General features: G+C 45.3%; 1 protein-coding gene across 2 annotated transcripts in view; it reads left to right on the forward strand.

The window, feature by feature from the left end:
- Window positions 1-23575, forward strand: part of PDGFD (platelet derived growth factor D) — a 220710-nt gene that overhangs the window by 127528 nt on the left and 69607 nt on the right. The gene's annotated exons all lie outside the window — the stretch shown is intronic.

Consider the following 23575-nt stretch of genomic DNA (forward strand, 5'->3'; position numbering starts at 1 on the left):
CTGTGAGGCCCCGAGGTTGCAAGCCTGGAGGACTTCCCGGCACCGTCGAGAGCAGCCATCTAAGAGTTCCCTGCAAGAACTGGTCTGTTGACAGAGGTCATTGGGCCTGGGGCTACTGGACAACAGATCTGACCTCTTTCCTGGCAGGGCCTTCAAACCTTTTTCGTGATGCATCTCATTACTTAAAAGAAAGTTCGCTCACGCACTCAATGATTATATTTATAAACCTCTTCAATGGGGCACCTGGGTGGTTCTCTTGGTTAAACGTCTGACTCTTGGTTTTGGCTCAGGTGTGATCTCAGGGTCATGAGATCAAGCTCCGTGTCATGCTCCGTGCTCAGCAGGGAGTGTGCTCGAGATTCTCTCTCTCTCTTGCCCTCTGCCCCTCACCCCCCCAAATAAATAAATAAATCTTTCAACAAAATAAACTATTTCTACATGGATCAGTTACAGTACATACAAGTAGAATTTCTATTCTTTCCCCCCTCACTGATGGGTGTGGAGGTGTGAGCCCGGCGCTCTGATCCTGCTAGGAGACGACTCTGTGTCGGACGCTCTGGCTGAGTGGCCGGGCAGCTTCCTCTAGGACAGCGTAGTTAGGATCAGAGTTGGAGAACGGGGTCCAGGGAAAAACCAGCCTTGCACAGCCTTGCGGAGAAGCTCAGGGGGAAGGCCACGCTTGCGGTCAAGGCCTCTTCTAACACAGCCTTGTCCAGCAGGGTGCATATGGGGTGCAAAGAACAGGGCAGCTCCAGGCACGGAATGGGGAGCCACGGCGGTGAGGGCAGGCCAGCGGGAACGCACCCTCGCCGCCTCCCATGGTACTGGCCTACGGGGCAGGCAAGCCCAGGATGTCACCGACCTCATCAGGGGTCTCAGGGAGACCTGATGGGCGGTGGCAAGGATGGCTGCAAGGGAAGAGGGGCAAAGAAGCCAGCACATGGCGAAAGTCCCCCCTGCTTCCCAGCGGCTGGGGACGTCCCTCCAGGCCTCCCAGCTCTGCTGGATGAACGCAGCTGGGATGCAGGGGAGCTCGTGCTTGGGGAGCCGACACCGTTGCTCGCCCCACCACTCCTCCCACATTTGTGTTCCTGCACGTGCCAGCGCTCCTGTGACTCGGTTTCCCCACCCCAGGGAGCTTGCTTAGTGCCCCTCCACCCGGAAGTACGGAGACCGTTCCCACACAGCGAAGGATGAGATTCGAGGATGAACACCCCGTGTCTCCCTCTTTCCGTGGCAGCTCTCAAGTCTGTTCTCGGTGGCTCCCCAAAGGGCCTGAACTGGAGGTGCTCCCAGCAACACTGGGCTCCGCCCTCTTGCTCTGCCTCAGTTTACCCGCCTCCTCACCGGTGCTCCCTGGAACGAGCTTCCGATGACGGCCCACACCCTCATCAGGGTCTCCGTGTCAGCACCTGAAGAGAAACCATAAATGAATTTGCGGTGTGGCCGGGGGGACCATGTTCGTTATTGTGTTATGAATATTCTTCCTCAAATGATTTCTTCCGGAGTCTCAAATGATTCCTGTTGATGTTACAAAAAGCTGATGAACTCAGACTTCACACCGTCTGGTCAAAATCTTGGTACTGGCTCGGAGTTCAGGGTGAGCAGCGCTTGTATTAATCCTACACATTCTGTAACAGGATTCTCACCTGTTGTCCGAACTGGCTCACGCAGATCCCCGAGGGCCCTGTGAGTAAATTTCACCATTGTATGTATTTGGTAATTACCACGTGTAATAAAATGTATCCGACAGATGGTTTGGCGTAAGTCTTAAGGCGTGGGACTTCCGAGTGCAGTTCTCTACTTTGAAACTGTTGGTGCTGTGTATCCATTTCTTTCCTTGTAAAGGAGGCTCTGGACGTTAATATCCTGCGGCTCTGAGCAGTCCCCCTCGCAGTCTCCCTCGCATTGATCTGGGGCTTACTTTAAAGCAGCCCTCACTGTTGCCGTCCTCAGAAAAAGATCTGTTCCACATTCTGCCCACAACTTCTTGATCCATTCTTCAGGAGCGATGATATGGATTTGACACTTATATGTGCAAATAGGTAATTTGTATGCACACTGTTTGACACGGGCCTTCTGTGTATCTCTCATTGTTTTGACAATATTAGCAAAACATTAGACACTGACTTTAGGATCAGTTATTTGTATGCAATTCAGTCGACTTATTGTGATTCTTTGAAGAAAATATGTATTCTGTGGCCAGTTTGTTCTACATGTGATGTATGAATAGAGAAACAGCATGAAAAGTCAGTGTTCCATTTTTCTTTGCATGATATCACCATGTGGAACTATATTCTTAGGAGCATAGTTGGAGATTTTAATCCTTTCGATTCACCTCTGTTTATCCTCCAAGTGTATAGCCCAAGTTTTTTCCTTCTTGACCCTAATTGCCAAACTCTGTGTTTTGTGAGACTTTCTCGTTCACTAGAGTCCCAAAGGAAAGCCCCTCTTCGCGCATATGTGACAACGTTTTCCCTCACAGCCTGAGTTACTATGGCGTATCTTTGAGTTTCTAAGAGCTGGTAGAAAGCAAAGATATTGAAGAAGCCCTTGAGAACATATTAACACCAGCCAAAGTGACCCATTTTTGTGCACCTTTTTTCCTTAGGCTAGTGATGTTTGCATATTAAAATCTGGCTAATGTTAGAGACTCAGGTTGTAGGAATTTCACTGTGAATTTGCCTTTTAGATGTAACAGGGAAATAGTCTGTAAGAGAATGTCTGCGGCAAATGTGAAAGTTGTAATAGGCGTTTTGCCAACCTGTGAAATTCCACTTGAGAGTTCACAGCGGCTGCTGTACCAGCTCCGTGTTGGAAGAGAGAGGCCGAGCGTCTGTGTGGCCAGTCTTGATTCTGCAGCTGCATAATTTGTCTCATGGAACACTTAGGTGACATTTCTTAACAGTGGATTGCTTTTCCATGATAATAAGATGAGACGTTAGGAGAAATTACAAACAATTTCTAAGAAATTCTAAATTACTGAGAATGGATCAGATGGCGTCCTTTATTCATGAAAAGGCAAGAACTATTGATAAGAAAATAGTCAATACCATCTTTTTTTCCCTTTGTACTTAAAATCAACACTTCTGAAATGTCGCTCAGTAGGTAGGAGCATTTCTAGAATGATTATATGAGTCTGTCTTTGGTGACTTGAGTGAGATGAAAGGAACTTTGCCTTAATTGCAGAAGGAAGCTTGAATCTTCTGAGACAAAGAGGTTCCTGGAAAAAAAAAAAAAAAAAAAAAAAAAAAAAAAAAAAAAAAAAAACAGAATGGCCGGTGTTCTATCCGACACGCACCGGAGCAGAGAAGTTTGCAGTTCAGAAAGATGTAAATAAGACGCTGCTCAGAAGATGTATTTTTGTCGCTCGTCATGCAACTGTTATTTGCTAGAGATGCTGCTTATCTCATTATACCTCATTCCAGAAGATATTCAAGGTCACACTTGCGGCAGATTTCTGATTATATACGAAGCTGTCCAAAGTGGAACATTTCACCCTGGGGAGCCCCCTAGAATGGCTGTAGCCAGTTTATTAAGGAAGCTGCCGTGGAGCTTGGCTCTGGTTGTTAAATCAAAGGTTTGTGTGTATGTCTTGTTACTTCAGGCTGCAGTTGTTTTGTAGTTTTCATTTTTGACCAACCAGAAGTGCGAACCAGTGGACCTTTGAAAAAATAAAAGCAGTGTTTGCATTTTTTATATGGCTATTACCCAAAGAGTATCCAGGAAACTTTAACAGAACAACAGTCCTGTAAAGTTAGGGTATGCAAACATACCTAAATTTAACTACCAGTTTGTTAAGGTTCAACTACATACACTGCATTTTACCTTTCTGCCCTGTGAAAGCAGAAACCAGCATTAAATATTGTTTCACTTTTATTGTTGTAAATTTTAAGGTCAGATTTTTTCCTTCTTCATCGTGTGGTTGGCACTGGAGCTGGAGAAAAGCATTTTGGAAGTTGACGTAGGAAATTGGAGGGGTAAGAGGCGTTCGTCGTTAGTGCTGCAGAAAGTGTGTGTTATTGTAAAGTCACACTCTAAATATCAATTATGAAAGCATTATTGTAAAGTCACACTCTAAATATTGATTATGAAAGCATTATTCTGTGACAACAGTTAAACTGCAGCAGTCTCTCTGAGGTGGCGAGTCCCAATATCCAGTCTTGAACACTCTCCCGATGGGATCTGTTAAGTCCTAACTTGACGGGAAGGAGAGCAGGAAGTCAGTTGGGTCCACACTGTGGAGTGAGAACTCTGCTCTGACGGGGGTCTGGCTCTTTTAAGGAGAAAAACTGAGCAGTGCGGTGCTATTCCTGCCGGCCTCCATGCACTCTCCGATCAGCAGAAGGTTCCTTCTCTTTCGTAAATGGTGAAAATCTGTTCTATCTCAGCTTGAAACTTTCCTCTTTCACTAACAAATTCTGGTCTCTGTGTAATCCATTCTGGTTTTGTCTTTTGCTTCACTGACTGGGGAAGAAAATAAGGAAGGATGCTCTTTGCCTCATATCAGAGCCCTGGCTGAGACTCTCTGTACTCTGTCCTCGGACTACTCACAGACCTAGTTTCGGACTCCTGGTCCACCATGCCCAGAGCCAGCGTGTGCGTATAGCTGCTCCCACACCATCCCTCTCAGCAGCCCTCCTCTCCTCGACTCTTGCAAGGTTCCCTGCTATGTGTGTTAGTTAGCTATTTGAAGAAAAAGCTGTGTAACAACCATCCCCAATCTAAAGTGTCTTAAAGCAAGAATTACTTATTCTCATTCATGTGTCTGAGGTCAAATGGAGTTTGATAGACCTAGACCAGGCTTGTATGGTGTAGCCTTCTACATTTGGTTGGATCCACATCTAATGCCTGTCTCTCCTCTTTGTTCTAACAGGCTACCCAATCCATGTGCTCTCATGGCAACTGTAGAAGCACAGGAAGGTTGAATAGACACATACAATGACTTGTAAGGTCTAGGCTCAGAATTGGTACATCAGCTCTTCCTCCTGCATTCTGTTGTCTCCATCAAATCTGATTCCCACGCCCAGCATCAGTAGAGCAGGAAAATGAAGGGATTGACTCTAGAGGGACTCCAAGAAAGTCCTATGGCAAATCATGATGACATTGTGGGAGAATGAGTAAATGGGATGTTATGAACAGTAATGAAACCAACTGTAGTATGACCTCGAGACTTGATCCCAATTCCTTTTCTCTCTCAAAGCGATGCTGTGCAAGGATTTTGTAGAATATTCTAATATTGATAAGTCTTGTGATTCAGTAGGTCAGACTGAGGAGAATCAGTCCATTTCTAGTTTTCCCTTGACCACCGCCACTCACATGTAATCCATGGACTGCCGTCAGTCCCAGAAATACTTCGGTAATAGTCCAGAGTAAGATAATAAACTTGTACCAAATGCAGATTAACTACAACCCTGAGTGCACTATTTACTAAAACTGTTTATTGTAGCAAGAAATTTTTGGTGACGGAAGCTGTATTTTAATTTTCAAACTGGCCCCAGCTCTTCATTTCATGGCCAACAGGCACTTTAAGAAGCATTACCCTGGAACTGGTCAAGAAAAATGGATCCCTTAATCCAATATTTCAACCCTTTCCCTAATTCTAGATGATACATCAATCCTCGGAACTAAGTTAAAATATAATGAATTCAGTACCTTTATATTACATTACCAGTCCTGTCTGTTGAAATGGTTCCATTAGTAGAACAGGTTCGTGCAGGGAATAATGTAATGTTAGGATGCATAGGAAACTTGGCACTTGTGTAAAGGCCTAGGAAGAATGAAGTATGAAATAGGACCATATCCTGCCCCATACTCTTAAAATATAGTCATTTCCTTAGATTTAAATAGAAAAATGTGTTTTCCATTGCCTTTTCAGCATACTTTAGAAATAATTTATTGTGCTCCCTGGTGTGTACAAGGTACCTATCAAATTACAGCTGTGATAGAATAGAATAATTATTTCTGTTATTAATACTTATCTGCTTTGGTCTTCATATTATCTCATTCTTGTTAGATTGGAACATTTTCCATTTTTTATTTTCACTTAGGAGCTATCAATAAATTATCTGTAATGTCTTTGGCACATTGAGTGGATAAAATCAGGTCACACATTATGGGGTTTATGTTTTCAGTGTTTTATGTCGACAGTCACAGTCATGTCAAACTTATTAGGAAAAAAATTAATGCAATAGCTCTGGGGCCTAACATTTATAGAACTAGTCCAGGAAAGCCAAATATAAAATATTAAGTGTATGTTTCCGTCTCTACATTTTATTACATAGGTTACTTCTACTCTCTGAAGCAATAAATCAGGCTAAGAAACTGCCCCGCATTCTCTGAACTCCTAAAATGTTTGCCACAAGAATTCATTGTTAATTTACTCCTTTGTGTTATTTTTCTGCATGTCTGCCTAATTAAGTGACATTCCTCTTATTTCTGCTTTAGATTTTGTAAAGAATTTCCCCTTTTTCTGAGGCGGGGGCCCATCTCACGGTCCCACAGGGAAGTCAGTCTTATCACTGTTTTGCAGATGAAAAAAATGCCTCCTACATTACCTGATTTTCCTCAAAGACACATAGGAGGTAACATCAACCATTCCACTCAAATGCACCTTTTTTTTAAAAAGCTCATGCCTCTTAGTCCTGTTCCAGTGGGGGTGGCAGTTGGGTATATTGCTGTCTATCCCTGCTCCGTGCTCAGGGCTGGGGTTAATTACACCTGAGCTCTTTCCCCAGAGCACCTGTACAGTCTCGGAAACGGTCCCAGGGCACTGTCCAGGGAACGTCATATACGTGTTTGGAGCTGGCATTCACGATTAAATGGGTTTGATTTTCCATCTCTGTACCTTGCTTTATTAGGATTTATGTTTTGTTTTGTTTAGATTTTTATAATTATGCCCCATAGCATCTATCGCTGTACAAAATAATAAATGCTGAATAAATTTTCATGGTTTACAGTTAAATAGGTACAAGTCATAATGTGGTAGAATTTGGTTGATGATAAGGAAGAGTTTTTCTTTCATTATCATTGAATCCTTTATTTCTTATGGATTTCTGGGTCTCATCTTGTGCTACACATTGGAGGCCCAAGTTCAAATTCATTCACCAGGCAGAAAAGGGAGGCAGAGAAGGGTACAGCTGAACAGACAGATGCACAAGGGCTGGGGGCCCCCAGGATCTGGTACAGACGTTGCTGTCTGTATGTCACCGCTGAGGAAAGGGAGCCACCTGGGCACCCCCTGGATTGTTTTTCAGGGAGAATAGGGTGTCATGGGAGTTGAGCAGAACCGCGCGCCCCCCCGCCACAGCCCAGCAGGGGCACATGTCAGGGGTTACCTGCAGGGTTTGTGAATGTTGGCTTCCAAACCGCACATGAGGGGTGCCTGGGTGGCTCAGTCCGTCCAGCATCCAACTCTTGATCTAAGCTCGAGTCTTGACCCAGGGTCATGAGTTCAAGCCCCATGTTGGGTTCCATATGCTGGGTATGGAACCTACTTAAAAAGAAAAGAAAAAACTGCAAGGGAACTAACTCAGCCAACAAACGGACTAATTGCTTGACCTCTCCTGTGCTGCCTGTCTGTGGCTGTCCATAGAATTAGCGTGTGCTGAGAATATTCTGAATTTCATTCCTTTGTTTCATGTATACTGAAAGCCTTTTAGTATCTCCCACTGGGTTCTGCAACAGCAGTGAATGAGACCCAGTCTTTATTTTACAGAATCTTCTGGTCTGGAAAATGGAGGACAGGACGAGAGTGAGTGTTTTAGGCAAAGTCAATAAAAAAGCATGTGTTAAGTTTTCTGTCAACAATATCTGACCCAAAAAGTGTTATCCCCGCCCCCACTTACCATATATCATCATAAGGTACTCTTGATTGTTTTTTAATTACAAAACCCTTCTGTATCACAGTTATTCACCAGGGAGAACAGCAGTTATCACTGTGCTAGTTCTCAAGTCTTTCTAGAGGTATAAATGTCAGGGACACACAAAAGGGCCTGTCAAGCAAACCCCAGGGATCCTATTAATAACACTTACACCGAATATGGTGCACTTCCCTTCTGGGAGGTGCTCACAGGTACAGCCATAGAAAGCATCGGCTCTTCCTCACAGAAATTAGCGTCCTGGTCTATGTACGAAGCTAAAGATGGAGGCAGTATCTGCTGAGTCCGTGTTTGTGAGGCACACGTCAGGAACCCACAGAGAAACCCACAGATGAGAGAAAATACCAAGACTTCCACACTTTATTGTTTATTAAATCAGTGTCAGTCCACACGTAGAGGTCAGATCTTCCTGTCTGAGTCTCCGGCATTTGTGTCTGCTGGAAGCTCGACAGGAAGAACCCCAAAGAGATGATAACAGGTACTTCTAAGGACACAGAGACATCTGGGGGTTGAAAAAGAGAACTTCTCCTCACCAAATTCTAATATGACCGATAGTTCCTAAGAGCCACTGCAGGCCAACTGTGGAAGGAGAGATCTTCCTGCCAACCTCCCTTGACACACCCTTTCCAGAGGAAGAACCATGCCATGTCCATCCTTTCAGTCCAGCAGAGGTCATGGGGCCCTATCCATGTGGAGGTAGCGTGTACTCGGGAGACGTTGGCTGGGTATGTATCTCACGCGGCCTTTTAAACCTCTGTAAAAACACAAGCACACTTGTGAACTCACTGCCTGTGGTGGCCACTCTGCTTTCCTCCCTGCATGTTTTTGATTCCTCACAGAACCCTAGTAGGTGGACATGAGGTTAGGGAGAGGCCCAGCCTCCCCGGGCCCAGCAGTGTGTGGTGTGCGCCTGAGGGAGAGCCTGCCTGCTGGAGGGTGTGAAGTTCCAGAGCAGTTTCTCTCTAAGATGAGATTCGTGTAGAAGAAGGCTGCTTCTTGGCCTCTGCACCCGACCCTGTGAGGAGGAAATGGCTAGAGCTTTGGAGAACCTCTGTCAGATTTTGAGACCAGCCCGCATGCCCGGGCTGGCATCACGGGCTGGCCCGTGAGGACATCTCAGTGTCTTGAATGAACCCACCCTTCCAATCCGAGATGACACATTGTCTTTATGGTCCAGCCGTTTGCTCGCTCATCTGTTACGTGCAGCCTGCGTGAGCTTCTGAGGTCCGTGATTTGATCACAACTCGTTGACGCCTGCAAATAAAACAAAGGGCCTCTCCCGTGGGCTGAATTTCAGAAGGGTTCTGTCAGCCGATATTTTTTGAGAGCTCTCTGCTCTTCAAAAATTGATGAATTGAGAGAGATTGTATTTCTGTAGAGATTTCTGGACTCGCAGGACACACATGGAATGGATAGAAAGAACCAGCCGGCATTCAGTGTAGTTTCCATGTGAGCGCTCTGCGTGCATGACGGCGTGGCCTTTGGGTCCCTGTGATGAACCAAACGTGAAAATAGAGACAGAAGATCACATGCAAAACGTCCATGGTCTCATAAGTTGGTGAAACATGACATTCAGAGTAGTCTAACATATTAATATACTGGTGCTTTTTAAAAAAAAATATTTATGTTTATTTATTTGACAGACAGAGATCACAAGTAGGCAGAGAGAGAGGAAGAAGCAGGCTCCCTGCTGAGCAGAGAGCCTGATGTGGGGCTCGATCCCAGGACCCTGAGATCATGACCTGAGCCGAAGGCAGAGGCTTTAAACCATTGAGCCACCCAGGCACCCGACACTGGTGCTTTTTTAAAGGATTTTATTTATTTATTTTAGAAAGAGTGTGTATTTTGGGCTGGGAGGGGCAGAGAGAGAGGGAGAAAGGGAATCCCAAGCAGACTCCCTGCTGAGTGCAGAGCTGGACTTGGGGCTCGATCTCACGACCCTGAGATGACCTGAGCTGAAATCAAGAGTCTTAACCTCCTGAACCACCCAGGTGCCCCAATGCACTGGTACTTTTTCCATTTATTTGGATGTCTCACTTCCTAAAACCCTATTTTGTTCTCTCTCTCTCTCCCCATGTGTGTGTATGTATCTATCTATCTCTAGGTCTAATGTAGAGACAGTATAATACTAGTTAGAAAACTGTGCTTTCGAATATACTGTCTTATTTAAGAAAAATGCTAAATATATCATTTTTCTTTGTGCACAGGTGCTTTAAAATGCCTTTTTTTTTAAGATTTCATTTATTTGTTTGACAGAGAGAGTGTGAGAGAGAGAGATCACAAGTAGGCAGAGAGGCAGGCAGAGAGAGAGAGGGAAGCAGGCTCCTCACTGAGCAGAGAGCCCGATGCAGGGCTCAATTCCAGGACCCTGAAATCACGACCTGAGCTGAAGGCAGAGCCTTAACCCACTGGGCCACCCAGTCACCCCTTAAAATGCTTTTTTAAAAAAATATTCCAGATGCAAAGGCAGTGCCATCTTTTTTTTATTATTATTTGAAGTACCAAAAGAGATGGCCTGTAGTAGTTCTTCCCTCTGAAACTGCTGTTTTTCTAAGATTAACCTTAAAAAATGCAGCTTCGTTCACACCTGAGACCCCCTGAGAATAAACAAAATCCGCATTTCTTTTTCGGGCAGTAGCCTGTCAGTCAAACAGAGCTGTGTTTCAGTGGCCGGCTTCTCCTGCCATCTGGTCTCTGCAGCAGTCAGTCTCACAGAGGATTAGTCACTGTAGCTCAATTTAAAAGTTATAATTTTATTATGTTTCAGAAGAAAATCTAGTAAAGTTTAAAAGCAATTATGCATGGTTTATGAATGACATAAAAAATATCATTATAAGAGTTCAGAGCAACAGATCCATGGCAATATTGTTGAAGCCGTAAGCTGATGGGAATAGAAAGTTCTATTTTTCTTCTCCTTTGCAAAAACAATTGCAATGGAGGAACCTGGAACTGGCAGCTTCTACCACATGGTGTTGAACTTGGGGTGAGCACATAAAGCCCACACATTGTCTGAAGGTGACCCCTGATTCCTACCAGGCGCTCCTGGAGATCTGAGTAAACGCTTAAGGAGTGATGGCCCCCTTTGGATCTTGTCCAGAAAATAGCTTCAGATTCTTTCCTGCTAGTCATGTATGAGATTCTATTATTAATATACGCGCTCCCAAGGAAGCCAGACAGATGGCCGGGGTTATCACGCCTCATCGTTTCCAAGTCATCTTCCAGTTTTCTAGGGTGAAGCAGGCCTCTTTGAGTTCCCAGGTGGGTTCCTTTTAACCGTGTATGGACACAGCATTAGCATTCTCGGTACTCGGTAAATGCTGGTATGAATTGTCCTTTACGAAAGGCCACACCCTTTTCTCTATGTCATTGGAAAAAGTGATTCTAGATGACCGCAGGAATGGCCCAGCACGAGAGCGAGCTTGCCTTCCAGTGACGCACGTTTCCTATACCCAGGCTGTGTTCCAAGTGCCTTCGTAATCATGAAGGACACTATGGGTTAGGGTGTGTACAGGTTTCTAGTTTGGCAGTCCGACTCTATCACAGTCTGACTCTATCATAGATAGATACATAGATAGACAGACAGACATGGATAGACAGTCTCCAGATATATGACCGTGTCTCGGTTATTTCCCTTAGTTTTTCCTATCAAAAATACTGTTATTTGCTATTAAATTTTTGCGTTAAAATGAAAGTTACAGAGAGTAAGCAGGATAATCTTATTTGAGATGAAAAACGGTCTCTTCCATCATCTGTCACTCATGAAATTCTCTTATTTGTTCATTCATTTACTCTTGTAACGGACGCTCAGTTACTATCTGCCAGGTCCTGGTACTGTGCCTGGTGCTGAGCTCCATGGGGGAGCTTGCGGGTATGTGGTGAGCAGCACTAGACTGACGGGGTGTGTAAAGCGTGGAGACGAGGAGCGGAATAAAACCCAAAGTATTCGCTCATCTGTCCAGGTCTCCCCACTCCGTCTGCAGAACTGGTTACAGAAATCTGAGGTCTACTGTTTAGAAATGGTTGATGCAACAAAAATGAGTCAACAAAGAACAGAACAAAATTTTCTCTGTCATGAGTTTAAGGGATTTTCTGCTTCCGAATGTGTAGTACTAATGAAGACCAAGGTACTAGGTTCCTTCGTGTTCTAAACAGACCATAAGCACTAAGCACCTTGTAGTACTTGAGACATATATAGTAAATATTAGCTTTTTGTGAAAATTACTATTTAATCTAACATTTACAGATATCCTGAAGAACATGTAAATAAGGTTCTACACCGATTTAATTTGCCCAGAGATTTCTTTGTCCTAAATAGGAAAACCACCCAATCTTTCTGTTACTTCCAAGCAAAGATTCATCGAGCAAGTTATCGGTTGGGTACCCACTGTGAATAACACACCTACCTAGCAGTTTGTGATCTTGTCGAACAGGTAAGAGGAAACCTAGATGTGGAAAAATGAGGAAACCTGGAGTATGAGTCAGTGGGAAAGTGAGTGATGCCAACAGGGTTTCTCTCTGGGCCCACGACAGACCTGGTTGCTCCACTTCCCCCACTTAAAACAGACGTAGGCTCAGAATCCTAAATTAATCTTGCAGGAGGTCTTCACCCCTCGCGTTCACCCACTCGGAAAATAAAACCCATTTGCTGTCTCTAACAAGACAAGTTCTGAAGACGATCAAGCTCCCTTACTCAAATGTATTTTTCTGGCGACCCACCAACATCTTTCTTCCTCCGTGGTCCTCAGGGGCTCATCTATCAATTCTCTGCCCCTATCGATTTCTCTCCCCAACATCTCTCCCACCAACTCTGCAATGATTTATTGCAGAAGAACAGTGGATGCTATCCAGCGCATGGATAGTTTCTGCTACTGATCGTACAACAAAGCCACGCGGCAAGACCTCACTTCCATGTGGGGGACGCAAGCAGAGCCCTGTGGTCATCACTAGAGCTGCTCGTCACTTCCAGGAGGCTGCCCTGCTGGAAATTGGATCTAGCCACACGATGAGCTTTGGTCAGGGCTCTGCAAACAGAAGCATTTAGAAAACCGGTGGGTCCCTGAGTGGGAAAGCAGGAAGCAGAGCCCCCCCGACCCAAGAAGATAGACATGCAGTGTGAGCAACAATGAAAACTTTGTTGTGGGGGCACCCCGGTGGCTCAGTGGGTTGGGGCCTCTGCCTTCAGCTCGGGTCACGGTCCCAGGGTCCTGGGATCAAGCCCCACATTGGGCTCTCTGCTCAGTGGGGAGCCTGCTTCCCTTCCTCTCTCTCTGCTTGCCTCTCTGCCTACTTGTGATCTCTGTCTGTCAAATGAATAAATAAAATTTAAAAAAAAACTTTGTTGTGAAAAGCAGTGAGATTTAGGCCGGTGCCATCCGGCCCCTCCTAACGAACACCACTGTGTGACCACAACAGGACAAGGTGGAGAGGGCTCACCAGGTCAGGCCACCATGCTGGAAAGACCTGTTGGCAGGAGACCAGAGAGCAGACACGAGTTTGGCCCCATTCTGAAGCACTGTCCTCTATAAAACCCAACATGGCCCCAGCATAGCTTTGGAATAGCTTATGTGGGGAAATGCATCTGTCTTGAGAACACACAAAACTCTTTTTTTAATAACATGGCAATAGCATGAATTCATCCATAAAAATTTAACTCTATTTTATTATCCCAGTGGAAGTCCAAGTTCAAGCCTTTTTTGAGTTGAGCCTCAAAAGCCTTATTTATTTCTGTCCTTCAGTATGGAGACACAGCGCCGAGGTAACATGACCTTTTTCATGACCTCTGTGTGTGTGTGCATGTGCGTGTGTTCTCGATTTGCTGAGCTTAGCATTTTTGGGCCTCAAAATGTTTTTAAGAAAGATTGAGGAGTACTGGGAATCCATCTGCATTTTCTGTTGAATTAATTGCACCGTAATTCTTGGCTTACGGGAGTTAGAATCAGTGCATGGGACAGCAGATTCTCCTGAAAGCGACCAGCTATTGACAGATAGATGTGTATCACACCACACTGTATGAATTCTTTGCATTAATATCTCTGAGCTTTGACAGTTCTTTGACCTGCTCTGAGATATATGGTAATTTCTTCCGCCTTTATTTTAATGTCTGAGGTAAGAAGCGGATTGCTTTACTTAAAGCTCCACGACAAGTCAGAATTCAGCTTTCTGTGCTTGTCTGTCTGTTCTCAGCTTCAGTCCTGTAAAGCACTGGATAATTTCTTCACAAGAGAACATGGAAGGGATATCATTTCTCCGTTTTGGGTTTTTTTTTTGTCTATTTATATTTTTCATTTTTTTTTTTGCATACTCGTTTATATGCCTAGAGGCATTTTCATTTTTGTGCTCCATTTTAATGCAGACTTGGAAAGGCACTTTACATTACAGTTAGATATCCAAATATAAATTATAATTCGTCCATGTATAATGCTACCCGTGAACATACCCGAGTTTGAAGCCAGATGAATAGTTATCTCTTAAGCATGACTAAATTTGGACAAAACTCTGCTCTCACTTCCTCTTTTTCCTGACAGCTGGACACTTACCTTTAACGGTAATCACACAATTTTCCCTATTTTGAAATCTGAATATGCAAAAAATTCTGGAATTCAGGGACATTCAGTATTGAAAAACGACTCACTCTACAAAGAGCACCGAGGCCGTGTAGCTTAATAAACATGTGAGTGTAATTATAGGTATCCGTGATGTGCTCATGTCTATTACATGAGAGATAATTAATGTACGTAGCAAATAGGGAAACACAGATCACAAATTAGAAGCCGCATGATGCTTATATGAACCGCCAGTTAGTTTTCTCTTGCATTTGATGAATCATCAGTCAAACGTGATTGGGAACACGCTCTGTCTTCATCACGCGAATCAAGTTCTCAATCATGGGGATAGTTCAGAATCGTCGTCTTTGGGCCACACTGTCCCGACCCCATAGCAGTTTTGCTGAGCTGATGACTGCTTCCTGAAACGTACTCCACAAACTAACTTGAGAAGATTCTCACCCTCCGCGAAGACTCAAAGTTCATACTTTTTCATCTTCCTTGACATTGTTTGTAAGAATATTAATTTTCGTATAATCAGTGCTTCCTAGGGAAAAGGGGAGATCTCGTTTTTCTTGGGCATGACTTTTCCTGCTATTTTGCCTCTTATCTTTCTGTATGTCTGAGCTGTGTTCTCAGTGATTAAAGTAGATCTTTTTGTCATTATAATTGTCTTGTTTTCTAGGTGTTAAGTTAGTATAATTGAGAAGGTTTCTCTCTTTGATTCTGGAATACTTCCCCGTCAGGCCGCTCAGCACTGCCCCTCCCCGTCTGTCAGGGTTCTGCACGTGATTGATTCACTCTTTTCCTGTCTTCCTCATGTAAGCACCATCACAACACAGAAAGACTACAGTGGGAAAAAAGAGGCTTATTAGAGAGTTAATGAATAGGAATTATCCTAATGAGATAAAATTCAGTGTAGATTCTTGGGGCTATTTTTATTTTCACCCCTCTTAATTTTCTAATTATAGGCCAAAGCTAATTTTCATTTTAGTCGAATTTTGCAATCATTTTAGAGTATACCTATAAAATAGAAGCTATTTTGAAGGAAAGCATATGTATTAGTCTCCCGCCCCGTTTGTGATTTTACTTTCCCCGATCTCATTTACCCTGGGTCATCGGTGGTCTGGAAGCAGGTGATCTTCCTTCTGATGTATAGTCGAAAGGTCAGGAGTGGCCTCCTGCCACGTCACCGCGCCCATGTGGTTTGTCACCTCCCATCATCCCCATAGGGACGAGTACATTTTGGAGAGCCCACAGTCACGGGACTGTCATCACCGTATATTGTCACAGTTGCTGTGGGTCAGTCTTAGCTACTATTGCTGATCCCTCACTGTGCCTAAATTAAGCTCTCTCAGAGGTGTGCATGTTCCCAGAAAACATAGTGTATACAGCGGTCAGTGGTTTGCAGGTGTCCACAGGGGTCTTGGGTCCCGGGGGTGGGAGCAGCTCCTATAATTCCTCCATGTTGTGCCATGACACAACAAAACCTTGTGCATTAAGAGATCCGCTGAGGGGAGGAGGAGTAACCAGTGCTTCGGGCATCACGGCATTCCTGGTGACTGTTTCAGGCCAACGTCCAAAAAAGAATTGAGGGTACTTTTTTCTTTTTCTATTTTGACAGACTCAAATTCTCAAAGAAGAATAATTTTTGAACTCAGGGAATGATCAAGTGATTACCCTCCAAAAACACACTCCAAATGGTTACTCTGAGGAAGTTTGTTTATAAAACAGTAACACTTTGCTTTGTGCCAAAAGGAACTATAATTTAAAATAATAATAATAATAATAATACACAACTGGCAGGCAACCGTTTCACTCCTCCCTGAATCTTCGTAAAGGAAAAGGTTTTTTGTATGATGACTGGAGTCCTTAGAAAAATCTCTGCTGGAGAATTCTAAATAAATGTCTGATGTTTAATCAGCTTTGCTCTCGAGGTGCTTAGAAGCGGAATGAGCACAGGTGACTTGTTTGAGAGCTGACGGGGGATTTGGGAAGAACCAGTGTTCACTAGGAACACATGCCAGGTGTTAACCAAAATTTCTTTAATGAAGATGGCCCCACCAACAGTCCCAGGAAGAATTTAGTTCATTGATTGCAAGCTTTGGTGCCTTGGGAAACACAGAGGGGGGAAAATGTCGAAAATGCTCTCACACTGGTTTTTAAACGAACATTTTTAACGAGGTCTAATTTTCACCTTTAGCAGTTCACATGGTGAACGTTAGATAATTTCCCATAAATTATCTCCTAATTAAATTCAGTTTCATCCCAGTTGTGTGTTTTAGGATCTGTTCTACAAATTGACCTATTCATTTTATTTTATTTTATTTTATTTTTTTAAGATTTTATTTATTTGACAGAGAGAGAAATCACAAGTAGGGAGAGAGGCAGGCAGAGAGAGAGAGGGGAGAAAGCAGGTTCCCTGCAGAGCAGAGAGCCCGATGCGGGGCTCGATCCCAGGACCCTGGGATCATGACCTGAGTCGAAGGCAGAGGCCCCAACCCACTGAGCCACCCGGGCGCCCCGACCTATTCATTTTAAAATTAGAGACAACCGGGGCGCCCGGTGGCTCAGTGTGTTGAGCCACTGCCTTCGGCTCGGGTCATGATCTCAGGGTCCTGGGATCGAGTCCTGCATCGGGCTCTCTGCTCAGCGGGGAGCCTGCTTCCCTCTCTCTCTCTCTCTCTCTCTCTCTCTGCCTGCCTCTCTGCCTACTTGTGATCTCTGTCTGTCAAATGAATAAATAAAATCTTAAAAAAAAAATTATAGAGACTCCCTGCCCTTCCCCCCTTTATATTCTCCATGTCTCCCTGTTTCTTGTTTGCCTCTTCAACAAGGCACAGAGGAAGGGCGCAAAGATAATCTGCCTTCACTTTGTAGCAATACTGAGGATAACACATTCAGCAAGGCGCAGACCTGACCCCTGGTTATTCTTGGTAAGCTTACTCTTCTAAATTAGAGCTTTGCACCCGGTGGGAACCTCCACTCAGTCCCCTGACTCTGTACGGTGCTCGACAGGTCTGAGCGTGGCCCCACTTACAATGGCAACCCCCCTCCCCCCGCTTTTATGCCAGGGTTCTTCTTTTCTTTCTTGGTCCCAGGTTTTGCAAGTGTGGCACAGACTGGCTGTCATGAACTTGGTGGTAACAGAGCTGGATGGAAATAGCACAGAAGAGGAGGCGGGATCATTCCTGTGGAATTCTCCCCCAAATGATCCTTTAATGTTGATGTCAAGTGTGTCCCCCACAATGTCAGGCCCACTGGCTACATCAGAATCACATTTCTTAGAAATAAAATATTTGGGGGACGCCTGGGTGGCTCATTCAGTGGAGCATCTGACTCTTGGTTTCAGCTCAGGTCGTGATCTCAGGGTCCTGGGATCGAGCCCCGTGTCAGGCTCTGTGCTCAGCGGGGATTCTGCTTGAGGTTCTCTCTCTCCCTCTGCTTCTGCACTTTCCCCCCACCCCCCAGGTTTCTCTCCCTCTCAAAATAAATAAAAAAATAAATCTATCTTTTAAAAAAAAGGAAAAAGAAAATATTTTGGTGCTGGAGTTACAAGGAATAGTCCTTTCCCTGAAGAATGTAATATTCTGCATATTTTCTTTTTACTTTCCTGTGAGACTTTCAACGAAATAATGAAGCACCTTTGAGTATCTTCAGTTCTTATTTCCTGTCCCGTTAAAGCTAAGCCCTGCTTTAAAACGTGCTAAACAGAGAATACATTGTTCCCACATTAGATTTATTTAAATTCTTCTACAATGTGTTCAGCACAGATCTGTGTGCAAAGCAGTGAGCTGTGAGCCCGGGATACTTTTCTAGTTTATAAGAAGTGAAGATTTTCCTAAGTATGTGTTTGAACAACTTGTTACAATTGTCTGTTCACACTCTTCTTTTAGACGACAGAGTATGACTCTGTATAACTTCTTTGTTAGACGGAAGAGTGTCTGTCCCATTGAAGGTTGGGCATTTCAGATTCTGTTGTCCCATCTTTGCTTCACTCTTGACCACTTAGTCTTGGTCGACCGACTGGCACCCCCATCCCCTTGCAAGAAAACTGGGTGAGGTGTCGTGTCCCTTGGACCTGAACAGAATCTTGAATGTCATGTGAGGTGGTCCCCTTAAGTATCAGTTTAAGAAACAGAAGCCAAAAGGCTGACATGGTGGGTCCAGTGCTGTTGTGTGTGGTCGTGGGGGAAAGCCACCAGGACTAGCACTTGGCAAAGCTGGATTCAAGACTCTTACACACACCAGCCTCCATTCCTCTGGCTTGCAACACATCCCTTTAACTTCTTGGGGCTGATTTCATTACCTGTTCAAGGAACAAAACAATTTAATTTCAAAGAAAAAAACAGGGTGCCTGGGTGACTCCGTGGGTCAAGCCTCTGCCTTCAGCTCAGGTCATGATCTCAGGGTCCTGGGATCGAGTTCCGCATGGGGCTCTCTGAGAGTTCAGCAGGGAGCCTGCTTCCCCCTCTCTCTGCCTGCCTCTCTGCCTACTTGTGATCTCTGTCTGTCAAATAAATAAAGTTTAAAAAAAAAGAAAAGAAGAGGAGAGCCATGATATTTACTCCCTCTTCGTTTGTTACCTAAACTTGTAGTGATGATGGACTTACAGAATTGGATTCTTATCAAGTGCATTGCTCCCTCCCCAGATTAAGTAGTCTTGCTGTGGTGGGTTAGCAGCAGAAATGGGGCTCCTTGGTTTATATATCATTCAGGTTTAGTCCTGACAAATATTGTTTCTGTGATATACTGTATAATTATCGTGCAGCCATTTTGCAAATGATATTTTGTAATCTATCCCTTTGCACGTTAGGAATTTTCTGAGTCCAGTGACCATTCTTTGGTTCTGTGTCTTTCAGTCATGCTGCTGGCTCCCAGATGTCTTATGGGGACAGTGGGGCAAATGCGTATGCCTGTCCTGTCCCACTGCATTTGTGGGGTGGCACAGTCTGTGATGGGATCTTTGTTTTCTCCCGTGGGCCAAGTGTTCAATCCTATTTAACCGTTCAGTGCCTGGGCTTTGCCTTTTATGCTGTCATAGGTAATATCATGATCTGAGAATAAATAAGAGTATTGCCATTATCCGTGATTCCATTCTCTCTTAAACATTGTGTTAGGTGACAGAGGATTACCACAGGTATCTGTCAGGACCAGGAACTATTCTGTTCCATGACGCAGAGGAAGCTTGTTGGGGGGCAGGAGACACCCAGGTGCTCTGTGTCAAAATCAGTAAGACAGGTAGCCTCTCACCTTCGGGTCACTGGGCACCAGAAAGGATGACTTGGAGGAGGTTCCAAGGTCAAAGACAGGAAAGTGAGCCCGGGACAGGTCATCAGCTAGGGAGGTAAGATGAAACATTGAACTTGAGGTGTAGAGTCCCAACAAGGACGTGGAAGATCTCAGTCAGGAAGAGCAAGGAAGATGACAGGACCTGTGAGGTGATGAGCCGGGTGGGCAGTTCTCCCCCAGGCAGCAGAGGACTCCCCGCAAGGGCTCTCTTAAAACAAGCAGCGCTCTTCTCCACCCCCAGCTCTCTTGCCTCAGTGGGTCTCCGGTGGGTCCCGGGCATCTGCATTTCTGACAAGCTCTGCAGTGATGTTAATGAGTCTGATCTGGGAGACACACCTGGAGAGCCGCAGTTCTAGGTGAGTCCCAGAGATGAGTGCTGGGGCCTGAGGTGCTGTTCCTTGAGTTCCTTGGATACTTGCGTGGGTGAGCTGAGTTTGTTTAAAGTGTTGGGGACAGAAGAGACAAATACAACATGTGGCTTTGTTTTTTTCTTTTCATTTTAATTGGCTTTAAAGAAAAGATCAAATGCATAACTCAGAGTTTATGAGGATGTAAACTTCCTTCGGAATTACAATGTGAAATAAAGAACTTACATTCTTGCCATATAAACGTACGTGGGGTATGCCGCTGAGCGAAGTGAGTCCATCGGAGAGAGACAGTTATCACATGATATCATTCCTATGTGGAATTTAGGAAACAAAACAGAGGATCATAGAGGAACGGAGGGAAAACTGGGAAGAAATCAGAGAGGGAGACAAGCCATAAGAGACTCTTAACCCTAGGAAACAAACTGAGGGTTGCTGGAGGGAGAGGTGGAGGATGGGGTCACCGGGGGCGGGCATGACGGAGGGCACGCGATGTCATGAGCACTGGGGGTCAGTGCAGCTGATGAACCACCGACCTCCACCTCTGGAGCCAATAAATCGCACTATGTTAAGTAATTGAATTTAAATTTTAGAAAAGGAAAAAAAGACACTATTCTCTATGAACAATGACGTATTTCATAGTTCTATAGTTTTAGCAACTAGGACAGCACTCTGGTTACAGGTGCGTGCTCCGAGGACGGACTGTGTCTGGTCAGACCGCGATCCCACCACCGGCTCTGCGTCATGAGGTCCCAGACCCCTTAGATTCGTCAAGGTCCCTGCATTCTGTGTCCACTTCTGCGGAGGGCAGGGACCTCTGCCTGGCTGTCAGCAGGGTCTGTCCGTTACCTGTAAAACCCACGGGTGCCCCCACCTGCCCTGGGTCCCACCCGGGCCTGTTCGGACTCTGCTCCAGATCCGGTTGTTTGCAGACATCTTCGCATACACACACCTTGTATTCTGCCCAACCCCGTAGCTCTCTGGGCTCCGAGCAACCACGGTCCTGGCCTCAGCGCTTCCCCTCTCCGCACAGGGCTCACGGAGGTGTGCAAGTTGTGCGTCGGCTTTGCTTCTCAGGTCCAAGACACAGGGACTGTTCTCTAAGCATTCTGAAACTAGAGCCAAACGTCACCTAGCGTCTGGAATGTTAAAAGCGCCCAAACACTGATGACAAACCCCTCCCACCCCCGGAAAGAGACCAGAGGGAAATGTGCTGCTGGGACTCCTTATTCGATAAATGAGCAACGTTAACACCTCAGATGCGTGTTCTTAAATGCAGTCGCTGTATCTTTAGGGTTACGGGTACCTTCTGTTCATGGCAAGTGGTTATCTAGTTGTTATTTACATTGATACAAAGTTTTGTTTTACAATAGATTTGCTTTTGATTAAAAATACTCACTTAGAGGGGCACCTGGGTGGCTCAGTCAGTTAAGCATCCGACTCTTGATTTCTTGATCTCAAGGCTTGAGATCGAGCCCCACATCGGGTTCCACTCAGCAGGGTTCTGCTGGGGATTTTCCCTCTGTCCCTCCCTCCTAACCACTTGTGCATGCACGCTCTGTCTCTCTTAAAAAAAAATTAATTTAGAGAAATATTAAGCAAATAATAGTACTCAAGGTAAGGAAATAGGGCAGCAATTGTAAAGGTAAAAACTCCAGTGATAAAAGGGTTAACAACACTGCAAAACATTATGCTTTATAGTCTGCACCTAATAAAGGATTGTTGATTGACTGTCTGATAGTTCATTCTCTCTTCCTGGCAAACAGCTCTCCCTCATTTCCTGTAAGCCCTTTATGACAAAGCAAGCAGACAGGTAATTCTTATGGCTCCGTTTCAGCATAAGGTCCAGGGAGAGAGGAGGGAAGGGTCAGCCGGGAGATATGTTTGCTGACATCTGGGAGGCTGGAGGAGGCCACAAAGCCAGAGCTGTCCCTCCTGTCCTGGTTTCCAGAGACCAGCTCCCGTCAGCCCCTGTGCTCCTTGAGCACTCTCTCTCCCACGCAGAGTTGAACTGGGCAAGTGTAACACGTTGAACACTGAACAAGTTAAAAACTCCATACTATAAACATATGGTAATTTCTGTGTGTGCAGGAACATTCGTGAAAAGGAGAGAGGCTTCTGAGTGTCACGTGCTTCTTCCCTCTTCCTTCCTCTGCTGTTTGGGAAGCTTTGCCAGCCACCTAGGGCAGCCCCACCTTCCGGTGGTTTCCACCAGCAATTTAAGCTTCCCTGACCAGGCTCACTGAATTATAGGGCCTCAGAATACACGTTCTGTGGGAGAACGCAAGGGGACGGAGGCAGGAGGCCCACTAATGCCAGGGTCTGAGTAGCCAAAGTCTAGAATGCAAAGAGCTCTGGATACTGGGGAAGATGTAAAGACAGACCTACAGAGAGGAGGTCAGAGTCCACAGGCAAAGGGCACGGCACCCGCGAGACTACACTTCAGACACCAACTGAAGGTGGGGGAACCCGTCAGCCCACACTTCTTACCAGCTGGCTGCAGATTCAGGACCCCATAAACCCATCGTGTTTAATAATTCGCGAGAACGACGTGCAGAACTCAAGAAAGTGCTGTCCTTACAATCACAGTTTTACTATTAAGTTTCATGGTGCAGACTATAAATCAGGACTGGCCAGATGATGAGGTCTGGGAAGGTCCCAGGCAGGAAGCTTTCATGTCCCCAAGACACGTCCTTCCTAGCCCCTCTGTGTGTGCGCTGCCCAGGAGGTTGACCCAAGCCCCTGGGACCAGAGAGCCTCTCGGGCTTTCACTCTGCAGGTGTGATGGATAGGATCACTGACGGTGTGACTGGACCCAGTCCCCGGTGCCCGTTTCCTCCAGGGAGGGTGGGAGGTCAGGCCGATGTCAGGGCTCCAAGCCCTGGCCCTCTAACCACAGGGCTGGTCTTACAGCACAGCCAGCCACCGTCTGAAACTGTTTAGGGACCCACGGTTGGCTAAGGACCTCATTTGTGTAAACTCTGGTGTGGTCCCCAGGGTCCACCATGAATAACAAAGACCCTTCTGTCACTTGGGAAATTCTAAGGGGTTACGAGTTCCCTCTCAGGAACCCTGGATGAGGACCAGACAAGTTCTTTATGATAAAATAGAGACTAGAATAAGGATCAGGCCTTTAAGGGCACCTGGGTGGCTCAGTCATTGAAGTGTCTGCCTTCAGCTCAGGTCATGATCCCCGGGTCCTGGGATCGAGCCCCACATGGGCCTCCCTGCCCCGCGGGGAGCCTGCTTCCCCCTCTCCCCCTCCTTTTGCTCGTGCTCACTCTCTGTCTCAAATAAATAAATAAAATCTTAAAAAATAAAAAACTAGGTCTTTAAGTCACCAAAAACGAAGGCGAAGAAATAATGATTTTTACAATGGAGACACCACTGGAAAGTGTTGTTTGAATTACAAATAAGTGGTCCCTAAGCCCCATGAAATTCTTTTCTGTGTTTTGCTCTCTTGTTCGTTCATGTGACAATATTTATTGAGTCTGAC

This window comes from Mustela nigripes, chromosome 1 (genome assembly GCF_022355385.1).
Source record: "Mustela nigripes isolate SB6536 chromosome 1, MUSNIG.SB6536, whole genome shotgun sequence".
Taxonomy (NCBI): domain Eukaryota; kingdom Metazoa; phylum Chordata; class Mammalia; order Carnivora; family Mustelidae; genus Mustela; species Mustela nigripes.